Genomic DNA, 13,319 nt, shown 5'->3' on the forward strand with positions numbered 1-13,319 from the left:
CTTGGAATACAACACCATCTCTTTCTCTCGTCCTTCTTCAAGATTTCTGTCCCCTTCCCTCCTATTCCCCAGCATTACTGGCTCAATATTTGTGGGTTTTCCACTTGCCAAGAACAGAAAATGATTGGATCTTCCGACTGGACATTCTGTTCCTGAACAAAAGGAACCATGTGAGTCTGGTACCTTGAGAAAAGGAATAGTCCACTATGTATAAACTCACCTTCCAGGCAGTGGAAAATCCCCACCTCATGGGTCCTTCCTCTCCCACGAACATGGAAGTCGGCTGTGAAAGCAGACAAGCAATAAGAAATGCCCGAGAAATCAGTGATGGAAGAGTCACCTCCTGTCGACTTAACCACTAGTTGTGGGTAGGTGATCGGTAGTGAGTTAAGGTGAAAATCTGAATGATTAGCCGAGATGGTCACGAGGGATGAGAGACACAAACGTAGGAGTTTGCCTACGTCCTGCTCTTTCCTTTCTCTCACCAGTGATTATGGAATAAATGTATCAGGAAGGAAAGTGAGATTGAAAAAAAGGAGGGAATTATTTATTGCAACTTCTGCAAAGGTGTTCCATCTTCTCCTTTTATACCAACATACTCAAGCAAAATTGTTAAATTTTCAGCTGAAAAGAAGCATGTAACATCTTACAAAAATAGCTTTCCCAACAAATCTTCTTACTTGTAATCATGCACATTAATGAGTTTATGTAAATATGTATACATTACTTTACCCCCAGTAAATTTGCGCTCGTGCAAATATACAAATGGATGAATAAAACACATTCATGAGACTTTAACAGATACTCTTTTGTCAGTGGCATAACAAAGTAAGTTCTTAGAGAATTATTATTGTAAAGTAAAAAAAAATTAGTGACTAATTTCATAGAACTAATTAAAAGTCAAGACTCACTCTCTGGTATCTCTTTAGATGTTTAATTCATTCCAATAATATGTTATTGTAATCTATTGTGCAATAACCTTACTACTCACATTGTAAGTGCCAGAACCAGACACTGTTAAAGACAGAAAGTGAGAGATGAGAAGATGCAATTTACACAAAGGCCCAACACTTATGGGACATCAGGACTGCATCTGGAGCAGCCAAGATCAATGTAAGCCATTGTATATGAGCCTAAATTACAAACTGGAACCTTGATTAGCACGTTTCAACTCATCCTACTTTAGCAATCACTACCAAAACCCTTCTTCATGTGGTTACTCATGGATAAAGTCTCAGAATTAGGCCAGGAACAGTGGCTTACACCTATAATCACAGCCCTTTGGGAGGCTGAGGCTTGCAGCCAGGAGTTCAAGACCAGCTTAAAGTAACATAGCAAAACCCTGTCTCTACAAAAAATGGAAAAATTATCTCAGTGTGGTGGCACCTGCCTGTAGTGCCAGTAACTCTGAGAGGCTGAAACAGGCTTGAGCTCAGTAGTTTGAGGCTTCAGTGAGCTGTGATAACACCACTGCGCTCCAGCCTGAGCAACAGAGTGAGACCTCAATAAAGAGTATGAACCAAGTGTATGGTGCCCCATGATCATACTAATGTACACAGCTATGATTTAATAAAAAAAATAATAATTAATAAATAAATAAATAAAAAAGAAAGAGTAAGAGAATGAGAGCGTGTGGGGAGGGGGAAGAGGAGAGAGGAGAGGAGTCACAAGTCTCGGGATAAAACGAAGGGTTGCCTTAGACCCCTGTACGAACACTGATAGAATTTCTCACACCTGCAGAAAGTATAGTGTGAAAATACTATTAGGCGGAGTCACAGATTAGAGGAGGAATCCCTAGCCTTTTGATGTCATAGTGGGCAATCAGGTTGCTTCTAGACAACTTGTGGTATCATAAAGTTGTGAACTAAGTTTGGATCCAGACAAACAATTTTTATAAATTATATTTTATGAAAAATCACTTCATCTTTAATAAGGATCAAAAAAATCCTTGATGGATCTGAGTAAATTAAAAGTTGCCAAATCACATCTTCCTTCACGCTGTACACATTTATTGTACCGTCTGTGTCAGGCAGCATGCTGGGCTCTGTGTAACATTTCACAGCGCATACAAATGCATCTTACATGATCTTCCTAACAGCCCTTCGGGACTACTGTTATTATTTCCACTTTACAGTCAAATAAACAGAGGCTTAGAGAATTCAAATGCCCAAGTTAAGTAAATAAAAAATGGAGCTCATGCTTAACCCACAATTTTCCCATGGAACTGGATATCTTGCTTAAAACTGTGGAACTACTAAGTCCCAAAATAAAATCGTCACCAGATTTTAACTCACAGTAATTTAGATTTTCCATGTTCATTTCAACCAGTCAAAGCCGAAGAGGTTCCATAACAAAACCACAACTCTTTACAGCTTGGTTTTGTGAACTGTCCCTTTCTAAGTGTTATTTTGGGCCGTCTCATGTGATAAAAGAGATAACAGGTTCTTTGTGCAGTAATAAAAACAAAATTACTACTTTACCAGTAAGCAAAGTAGAAATCAAAACTTTAAAAAAACAATTTTTTTGATTTCACAGATAAGCTATAAAGAAACTTTGGATTTTATGTTTTGGCACTATTTTCTCTGTCACTTAAAATAATAACATGCCAATCTGTGAAGTTTTTTGAGCTCACTTTAACATGTAAATAAACAACTCAAATTCTGTTTCTTCTGATCCTTCTACGTAGGATCAAAAGTAGGGCAATATGGCGGGGAGGTGCTCCGTTAGACTGCAAAGGCTAACGTTCTCTTGGAGAAGGAAAGCAGCCACGTGCTTATGTTAAGACACATTGTTCCTGTATTCTTCGGAGGAAACCTTCCTGTTCTGGGCACCAGGGTCTCTAGATCCACAGAACCTCAAGTTGTGTGGCTATATCACATTGTCCTCCAAGTGAATCCGGACAGCACAGCTATTAACTCACAGACACTTCTCATTTTCTGTGCTGGCAGACGAAATGACTCCAGTAGTCAAGGGGCAGATTTTCAACAAGTCACAGTTTCAGGTCATCTGATGCCAAAGCACATCAAGGGTAGGGGAGAGGTACAAGGAAATGGTTAAAGAGAGCAGAGGGGCACTGGGTGGGGCGCCACCAGTGTTTGCTATGAATCAAACAAGAACACTCCAAGGCAAGTTCTTGCTCCAAGAAGTTTGTAGCTTTCTATCCTTGCTTCACTCAACAAGTACTTACTATGTGCCGAGCACAGCGCTAGACGCTAATGAACAGAGGTAAGTAACACACAGTCCATCCTCCCAAGGGATTCACAGTTCTGTGCAGGAGACAAACCATCAGGCTAACATACGATATTTTTGTGAGAATGAGCTCAAGTGGGAAGCAAGAAGTGGCAGAGTCAAAGAAGGCTTCCCAGAGGAGGTGGCTTCTTCACTAGGTCTGAACATTTATTCCAACAGTGGATAACAGATGTCTGTCTTCTCCCAGACATCAGGGTGGAGAAGAAACTCCACCCCAAATTCAAAACACACACACATGACCCCTCTGGCAGTATGGGCAAACAGGGAAGCTGCGTCCTGGCGGACACCGAGCCACACTCTCAACTTCCAAGGGGAGCTCAGGGATCCCTATGTTCATCCCCACTGCAGCCATGCAGAATGGAAAGCAGCATGCGTCAAGGTCAGGTGTTTTTGTCAGGCTCTGATAAGAGGGACTAAAGCATGCACTGGAGTGTGTGAAGAGATAAAAAAGCTGTTATTGCATTTATTTTCTTCTTTAAATTGGTAATAACAGTATCATTGTGGGAATCTGAGTGGTGGCAGTTTCCTCTTCTTCCTGCCTTGAGCCCTGATGATAAGATAGAGATTTCTAGACCCTAAGTCTAGTGGGAATCAGGAGAACCACAATAAGGGAACCCCAAAACTTCCCCAGAGCCCCCCAAAGCAGAGAACTAGACTGGAGCATATGGAAATGGCAAAGATGCCTTCTCCTTCTCTGACCCAACCTAAATCAGTCTACTCTGATAAACCTGTATCAGTCTACTCTGAGCTCTTTATTTAACTATTGAACTCACACTGATCTTAGTCCGTTAGTTCATATCCTGTACCAGCCACAATGCCAGATGAAAGCAGACAGGAGTAGAGATGGTAAGTCTTCAGGGACTTGGGGGCAAACAAGGCCATGTACCTTTACCCATAGGAGATACTAAATGCTAAGCAATGCATCTTTCAGGCCATCCCTCAACAAGTATAAAAGTTACAAAAAAAAAATGTCAAAGGCCATATACTGTCTAGACCAAGAAGTGCCTACACATGCACAAAATACGTTTTATGATCACGAACCATACCCTGGATTTTCACAATTCTTTTCTCCACAGATGCACAATTCTTTAAGTCTTACTTGAACTTTGCACCTCAACAAATATGGGCTTACTGAACTTGAACAGATGTTTACAGTCGACATTTCTAACACCTTTTTATTGATTACCTGCTATGTGCCAGATATGTGCTCGGTGCTAATTATTCAGTGGTCAAGAAAAGAGGCATGTTACATTTCTTCATGGTCTTTAGACAAGAGACAAAAAATAAACAAACATAAACAAAGATAAGATAACAAACTATGATTAACATTACAAAGAAAAGGGATAGGACGCTAGGAGTGATATTAGCAGGGGATAAAGGAAGTAGTCTACTCCAGCCTGGATGGTCAGGGGGAGATCCTCCCAGCTCAGGCCTGTGAGTCAGTAGGAGTCCACCAGACATCAAGCCAGGAGAAGAGCATTCACTGCAGAATGAACAACTTGTGCAAAGCATAAGAAAGAACTCAGGAATTATTAGGAATGAATAAAGACTGGCATGGCCAAGGCACAGGGAGAGAAAGAGGAGCGCCTAGTTTGGACTGGCTGTGATAAGACGTCAGGGTTTATTCTGAATGCACTGGGATGTTTGGAGAGAATGGTGACAATTCAATTTAAGGTTTTTTATAGTTAAAGATCTTTCGGGTCGCTGGGTAAAGAAGGGATTTAAAAGTGGGGTGAGTAGAGCAGCACCTGTGGCTCAGTGGGTAGGGCACCGGCTCCATATACCTAGGGTGGTGGGTTCAAACCCAGCCCCACTCAAACTGCAACAAAATATAGCTGGCAGGTGCCTGTAGTCCCAGCTACTCAGGAGGCTGATGCAAGAGAATCGCATCAGCCCAGGAGCTGGATGTTGCTGTGAGCCATGACACTACAGCACTCTACCTAGGGCTATAAAGTGAGACTCTGTCTCTTTAAAAAAAAAAAGTGGAATGAGTAGTATCTTGGTTCATTTCATGTTGCTGTGAAGGAATATCCTATGCTGAACATCTTATTAAGAAAAGAGGTTCCTTTAGCTCGTGGTTCCAACATCTGAGGGCCCAGGCTGCTTCCATTCATGGTGGGAGGTGAAGGGGAGCTAACATCACGGAACCGGAGAAGGAGCGAGAGAGAGGAGGGACATGCCAGGCTCCTTGTAACAACCAGCTCTGCAGGGAACTAACAGAGTAAGAACTCACTCATCCTCTCCCCAGGGCTGGCGTTCATCTGTTCACAAGGGATCTGCCATAGTGAGGCCTCCTACTAGGCCCCACCTCCAACACTGGGGAGAACATTTCAACATGAGGTTTAGAGAAGGCAAGCCTCCAAGCTATAGCACATAGGCATGAGAAAAGCAAGCTGGAGGGGAAGGCAACTTCACCCACCTGCCCAGTCCAGGGTTATTAAAGACAAGTTATCTCTGCTTCCTCCAATTGCCTGAAGTGGGTACACCCCCCAAAAGGAGCATGTCCTAAAGAGTTAGCCTCTTTATTTGTTGTCAATTCCAAGTGCAGATCTGGAATCAATAGGGCATTAACCACATCAATGGGAGCCCGTTTAGGAATGAATGAACAAGACTTGACCAAACAGATACCACTTTATTATCCACCAATTAACTTCTGAATACATTTGGGTTGGTTACTTGGGGGAGGGAGGGATGGCTATAAATGCAGAAAAAATTAGGGAATGGTTTTGACTTTAGCCATTGCCCCATACTTAGTACAACATAAATCACCAGTAAAGTGTTTTTCCACTGGGAGATTGTGTTTTACATATTCAAAATGCATAATTTGTGTTTATTGAAAATATTTAGACTCTGGAATGTTATTTATGTTTTTAATTTGTCTGCACCGGTAAATAACATCCCACTTACCAAGCAGTTCCTGGGAAGGGCATTTACTTCTGACACAGAGTCCACAGCCTGTTCTGGCCGCCTTCATACACACTGCTGCTGATCCATAAAACCATAATCGATGTGCTCAATAAATATTTATAGACTAGATGGACGAATGACTGAATCCTTATATCTTTTCTATTTACCAGAAGAATCAACTCAATACAGAACTTGCTTCACAGTCTGTTATGCCATTTAATTAACAACATCAATATCCTTTTGTATTTCACGACTTTTATTTCACTGTAACTACACACCAATTTGTCATCTGTAATATCATTGTCTATTCAACATGCATTTTTCATATTACATTTTTTTAATTTATAAAGTATATTTTCTTACACATCAGCATTCACTTAAGAGGCCCCTTAGAAAACTGGCTTACATTAATTTCCTTTCAAAATCTTTATTTATGCAAAGGCTTAAAATGTGTGGAACACGCTTACAAGCCCTGAGGGCAGCTATGGGGATGAACAAGGTCGGAAAACCACTTTCAAAGGCCTTTAAACTGGAAGACAAACCAGTCAGTGCCAAAAATCCATTGATTCTACACATTAATATTTTTTCAAACCATCCCCACAGTCAATGGCCCAGTTCAGACCCTCACCATCACTTACCTGAACTATTACAGTCTCCTGTCACTTAAAAAAAGAAAGCTTTCTTTTCTTCCTCTTCCCTTCACTTAAGACTAAAATATATTTTGAGAAAACACAATATCATCAATCCAGCGCATAGAGATTTTAATAAATGGGCTTTTGACATGTTACATCATAAATGAACCTTCCAAGTTTATAAGTGGTCCTTTGACAGGATGCATCATGTCAATCTATAGCTCAGAACCTTTACTGATTTAATCCATAATTCATATAGTAATGGATCCTGAAAATTCCATTGCATCCTTTCTGGTAGCAAGGGCAGTGCTGCTAGTGCAATGTCAGACCCTGGAGCATGTGGCTGAAACTGTGCAGCAGCCTCTGAATCAACTAGTCAGGGGACGCTCATCCAGCGGCTCTCAAACTGAGATCACTACCGACTGACTGCTGATTTTTTGGTTGCACTCTTGTATCTTTTGTACTATTATCTGCTAAATTTTCAGACTTTTGATTGTAAACACAATTTTATGCTACCACCACAAATGGAAAACTGGCATAAACTGTCATTGAAAGATATGCCCACAAAGGCAAGTATCCAATGTACTCAATACTAATATGAAGCCAGTTGACAAACTTATACATGCCCACACAAAAGAAAGCCTCGATTCTATTCAAGTTGGGGGGAAGAGAGGAGAGAGGAAGGATGGATGGGGGAAAAGAAAGAAGGGAGCGGGAAGGGGGATCAATAGGTGAGCTCCCCACTAATTGGCATATTGTAAGGGTACATGGCACACCTCCTGGGTGCAGGACCAACTACAACAGGGACCTTACCTAACAAATGCAACCATTGTAACCCAATCATTTGTACCCTCATTTAAATCTGGAATTTAAAAAAGAAAGAAAGAACTGTCCACAGTACCACAAAGGGCAGAGCTCATTCAGGTAGCAACAGCATGAGCACCACAATTTGGGAAAGACTGAGCTACCCAACTGCATCATGTCCACTGATCAGATAGAAGCTGGGAATAATAGCAGGACATTATAGTCAATTCAACATTGGCTCAGCTTAGCATAAGTAATCTAAAATTAAATTGGGCACGTGACCCATATATTACGAGGGTCTTCCTTCAGTCCCATGGTGGCTGTGCTGGCCAGACCTCCCCACAGAGTCTGGGCTCGAAGCGTTTGTTTCATTGTCTGCTTTTTAATAGAATTAGATGGCTTTCTTGAAAAATTGAAATCCTAGGAGGACAGAGGGATGAATAAAGAGAGGGGGAAAAATGATTTTTTGGTGAATAATGTTAAAGATATGGAAAAAGAAGGAAAACACGAAGACACGGCAAGGAGTTGTGTAAGTGGAACACGCTCAGCCCCAGGACAGCTTGGTTCCTCTCCCAGAACCATTTTGGCTTAGGGTACATGCACAGCCCCGAGAATACTACTCATACAGAGTAAAGAATATCAGAAACTTCCAGAATGTTAACTGTTCTTTAACCATGTACATCTAAATCGGAACAGCAATACACATTTTTTAAGAGACAGGTATTCTTTTGCTTGGAAATCTAGGCAGAATCAGATTACATTTCCGAGTTGTGATACTCCTGAATAATGTTAAAAGGGAATGTTAACAGTGATCGTGACAAAGATAATAACAATTACTGGCATTATATAACTTTATATAACTCCAATTCCATATACACATGAGACCACTCAACACAATGTCTAATTTAACCCATTATCTCCTCAGCTGGACAAATTTCATTCATCTTTCCTTGTTTCTTTTTGTTTGTTTGTTTGTTGTTCTACCCAGCAGATGCTTGGTCCTTCAGCTATGTTTGTTGCTGGGAATCCAGCAGACGAGCGCGTTCACACTCTTCACCTCCCACACCTGCTGCCAAAAGGCCTGCAGCTTCCATACCAGCAGCTGGGTCTGACTCCACCCAAACCCACCCACAAAAGAAGGGAGGCATTAAACCACACGGCACTCTGCAGTCCACACACCACGTGGGTACCAGGAATGGCAGGGTCCTGACAACCCTGGCACTGAAAACCCAGCTTTAACCACGTTGTCTTTCTGTCACCTCTGGGCTACACAACGCCAGCTCCAGATCATTGATTTTCTTGCTTGTGATACTGATGGAATTGAATGAGAACAACTCCATAGAACCACGGCCTCTGCCCAGCACGGAGTCCCGTTTAGAGGACATTTTTCAACATGACTCATAATAATCTTCTAGAACAAAGTGTGCTATGAATAATATCAAGCTCATTTAAAATGAAGGTGACTTACAGAGCTTGTTTTTGAATTAGCAGTTGAAATGTCCCATAACACAGTTAGTGCTTTGAACTCTAGGACTTGCTTTAACTACAAGATTGGGAATTTTTGTTGGAAGCAACCCCAATAACCACATCTAAACAAAAAGGCCTAGAGAAGAGACATTTTTCATTCTTGTTTTATCCTGAGGAAATGTATTGTCCTGGGATTTCACTTAGAAAACTTAATAGTAGAGAGATTCAATATTCAGTTATACAAAAATAGTACGTACTTCCAGTCAACTCAAATCAGCTCATCTTTGAGTGCCTATTTCTGGAAGGCACTAATTCTACTGATTGTGGCAGAGGAAAGAACAAAAAGTTATATAATAATACATGGTGCCTGCCTTCAGGCTGTTGATAAATAAAATATAGGATGCCCAGTTAAATTTGAATTTCAGATAAGCAATGATTCATTTTTCAGTAAATGTGTTTAGTATAAGTATGTTCCAGATAACATGTGGGACATACTTATATTTAAGAAGTTTTTCAAAGGGGTAGGGCGCCGGCCCCATATGCCGGAGGTGGCGGGTTCAAACCCAGACCCGGCCAAAACTGTACCAAAAAAAAAAAAATGAAGTTTTTCATCATTTATCTAAAATTCAAATTTAATTGAGCATCATGTATTTTTATTTGCTAAATCTAGAAACCCTATCTAGAGCAGCAGAGTAATTTAACAAATAGTTACCAAGTGCCACTGTATGCTAGTGACTATTCTTGATGTAAATAAGGCACAGAAAAGTCCCTGCCCTTGTGGACTGCGAGTCTAACAATAAACAAGAATATAAAGAGTAATTACAAACATGCTATGTGTTAAAAATACTTACTATGAGGCTTGGCGCTGGTAGTACAGTGGTTACGGTGCCAGCCACATACACAGAGGCTGGCGGGTTCAAACCCAGCCCAGGCCAGCTAAACAATGACAACTGCAACAAAAAATAGTCAGGTGTTGTGGCAGATGCCTGTAGTTCCAGCTACTCGGGAGGCTGAGGCAAGAGAATCGCTTGAGCCCAGGAGTTGGAGGTTGCTGTGAGCTGTGTGAGGCCACGGCACTCTACCGAGGGCCATAAAGTGAGACTCTGTCTCTACAAAAAAAAAAAAAAAAAACTTACTACATATGGCAAATAGTGTTGGAGTATTGGAGTAGGGAGCCTCAACATTATATAAAGTATCAGCTGCAAGTTGAAAAGCTGCTATCCAGGAGAGGATTAGGAGGAAAGACTTCTAGTCAGAGCAGCTTCATGTGTGAGGGCTCTGACGTAGGTAAGGGTCACATTAGCAAATTCAGCACACACAACTCCATTTCCTCCCTGTACAATGCACGACTGTTCTGAATATCACAGGACTGTAGTCTCTCTCTCATTTCCCAGTCATTGAGGCAACAACAATATTCTCCCATGTATTTCCAAGACTGATCTCTCACCAGGCCAGGGCTACCACCCTCCTCTCCCCTTGCATTAAAAGCCACTGAGTAAGAGGAAATAGGACCCAAACATATCAAGCAGTGTGGGCAATGCTCTGGGGTCCTCTTCGTAATTAAGAGAGAAGAATCATATGAGAAACCAGGCCACTGTGGCCTTGACTATTGATCAGGTCTGTGTCCTATGCAGCAAGGGCTCTGAGGCCAGACACAGAAGAGCTCACAATTGAACCTGTGGTCTGGGAAGGTTGTCCCAGAGAAAAGCAGACAAAGCAGAGACCACCTGTAGTCAGAAGGAATGGTGTGAGCCCAGGCTCACTGGCACAAAAGAAGAATGTGTATCCACATTCCACACACCCTCAGAAAGCCCTCTGCTCAACACGCGACCACGGCTCCTCATGTAGGTTGGCAAGAGGCTGGTTCCTGGTGGGTCCCCAAAGTGATGACACAGAAGCAGGCCCTCTCTAACAATTCGCCCCTACCCATATGAAGCTGGCAAGCTGACCTCCTTTGCACTTCACTACAGGATGTAAAGTGACAGGTGCTATGAGCTTTAGCAAGTGCATTAAAAACCCCAATGTATCCAAAAGATGAATGAGAAAGTGGGATTTTACTGATTTAGGTAATGAGTATAAGATTTTCCAGCAGCTGACACTGGAGTACAGAGCACTCAAATCCCCAGATGACCTTCCCCTTTGTCTCCGGCTACACCCCACATCCCCTTCACCTGCTACCATCCCAAACACGCACGGTCGCTCATGCTGTTCTCCAGGCCGAGAAGGCCCTTTCCCACTTATCTGCCTAGAAAACTATTTATCCTTCAAAGCACAACTCAAATATCCCCTTCTCTGTGAAGTCATCTTTGTTGCTTAAGCCGCATCTCCAAACACACCTTCTGCACGTGCCCTGAGATGAGGGACACAAACCTCCCCAGGGCCCAGCCTAGTAACACACACATCCCTGTTGCAACACTGACCACTGACCGTGCCACACCACCCCGCTGGCTGGGGACTTTCTCCTTCCCTCCCTTACCTGTGAGCTCCTTACAGAGTAATATGACTCATCCTGATCCCGCAGGAACACAAACGAGATGCACAGTAGGGGTTCAGGAAGACAGGAAGATGCAGAGGGAAGAAAAATATAAAAACGAGAGAAGAATAACTTTCCTATTCAATTTAACATTATTGAAAATCCCAGAATTCTTACTGAAGCCCAACTTTCAAAGAATATGCGTGTCAGTTAAAGGAATGTATGATGGTCTGAACCTTCTTTTTTAATATGCAGGAAGCATGTTGTCCATGATTATTCACAGGTCAGGGATTCTCCGCTGAGAAATGAGTCTTAAACAGGAGCTCCGCTCTAGAGAGGCTACGGAAGGAAAGAGGAAAGAAAGTTTCTCTCCCACATGGATTTTGGGAACGCAGGCACATCTCACCGCACAAAAGAATTGGTTAGTCTCCTGAGCAAATTTTGCAAATCAATTAGAACAAATCCTTTAAATTCATGAACTTTATTTTAAATCATAAGATACCTGCTTCTATGATTAACATTCTTTTTTAACCTAGTTCTGACATTTTTCCCAGGTCACTACCGAAGGGCTTAATGAAAACTAAGGAAAAACAAAGTATAAAATCACTGGCCAAAAAAAAAATTCATTTTTTCTACCAACTAAATCTTGGGCTGTGTTAAAAAAGATTACATCATGTACACTTCACACATATCACTAAAATATATGAATTTCATTTTTCATGTTGAAACATTAGATGTAAATAATGAGGTAAAGAACGAAGTTACCTAGTGAGGGAGGAGTTCAAGAGGTCTTATTAGTGGCTCCGTATTACAATCTAGAAACGTCTTTATGTAGACTAATCACATTGCAGGTCCAAAGGAGATTTACAATCTGATTTGCCACAGAGAAGTCCATGTAATCTTCCTTGAGGACTGACACCATTTTATCTCTGCACGATTCCCTGTTTCTCACGCAAGTAATTCCGTCCTTTCTACATTGTCAGCTCTGACAGGCTGATTTAATCTGCAGGATTCTGAATGCCTCTGACCACTGCAGCGAGTCATTAACCTTGACTCGCATAATTGAATTCAAGGTTGATTGCCTGTGACCCTCTGCACTGAGGTCTTCTAAATGTACATATTCATTACGGACAGCCTTGCTAAACGGATTGCACAGGGAAAGCTGTAGCAGTCGGCCTGTTTGGTATGCAGGGGGCAAGGAGGGCACTAATTGCATGTTAGAGCTGAGGATTAGATTATGAAAAGAGTGAGAAAATGAAGATAGATCCTCTGACACTGTCAGATTAGGGGCAGCAACGTGCAGGAATATGACATTGAAATTTACAGTGACATTAACAGAAAGAAAATCAGAAACAAATAGATATTGGACATTTTTGGAAAACCTTCAGATTTTCTACCATCAAATAAACAGGATGTGGGAGCTGACACTCCTATCTGTTGTCATTTGCATAATTGTGGCAAAGCAATGGAATTTTTTTAAGTAGCTTTTTGAACATAAGGAAATCACATTACGGTCACCATAACATTACATATTATGCAATATCTAGGCCATGTTTAAGTAATTGGTTTTATACATCAAATGCCATTCTGAGTAGCCAAGAGAAGACATTCATACAACTTCAGTAAGCCCTGAGAATATACAAATATTTAAGCATTCAAAATTACTACAAACAATTCTGTCAACCAATACTATAGGGATCAGATTTGGTGAGCCAGCTTATAAAATTATCACTACTACTTTTTTTATTGATTTTGTGTCAGCTCCTTGTTAAAACAAGTGCCTACTT

Source organism: Nycticebus coucang, chromosome 8 (assembly GCF_027406575.1).
Source record: "Nycticebus coucang isolate mNycCou1 chromosome 8, mNycCou1.pri, whole genome shotgun sequence".
In the NCBI taxonomy this organism is placed as follows: Eukaryota; Metazoa; Chordata; class Mammalia; order Primates; family Lorisidae; genus Nycticebus; species Nycticebus coucang.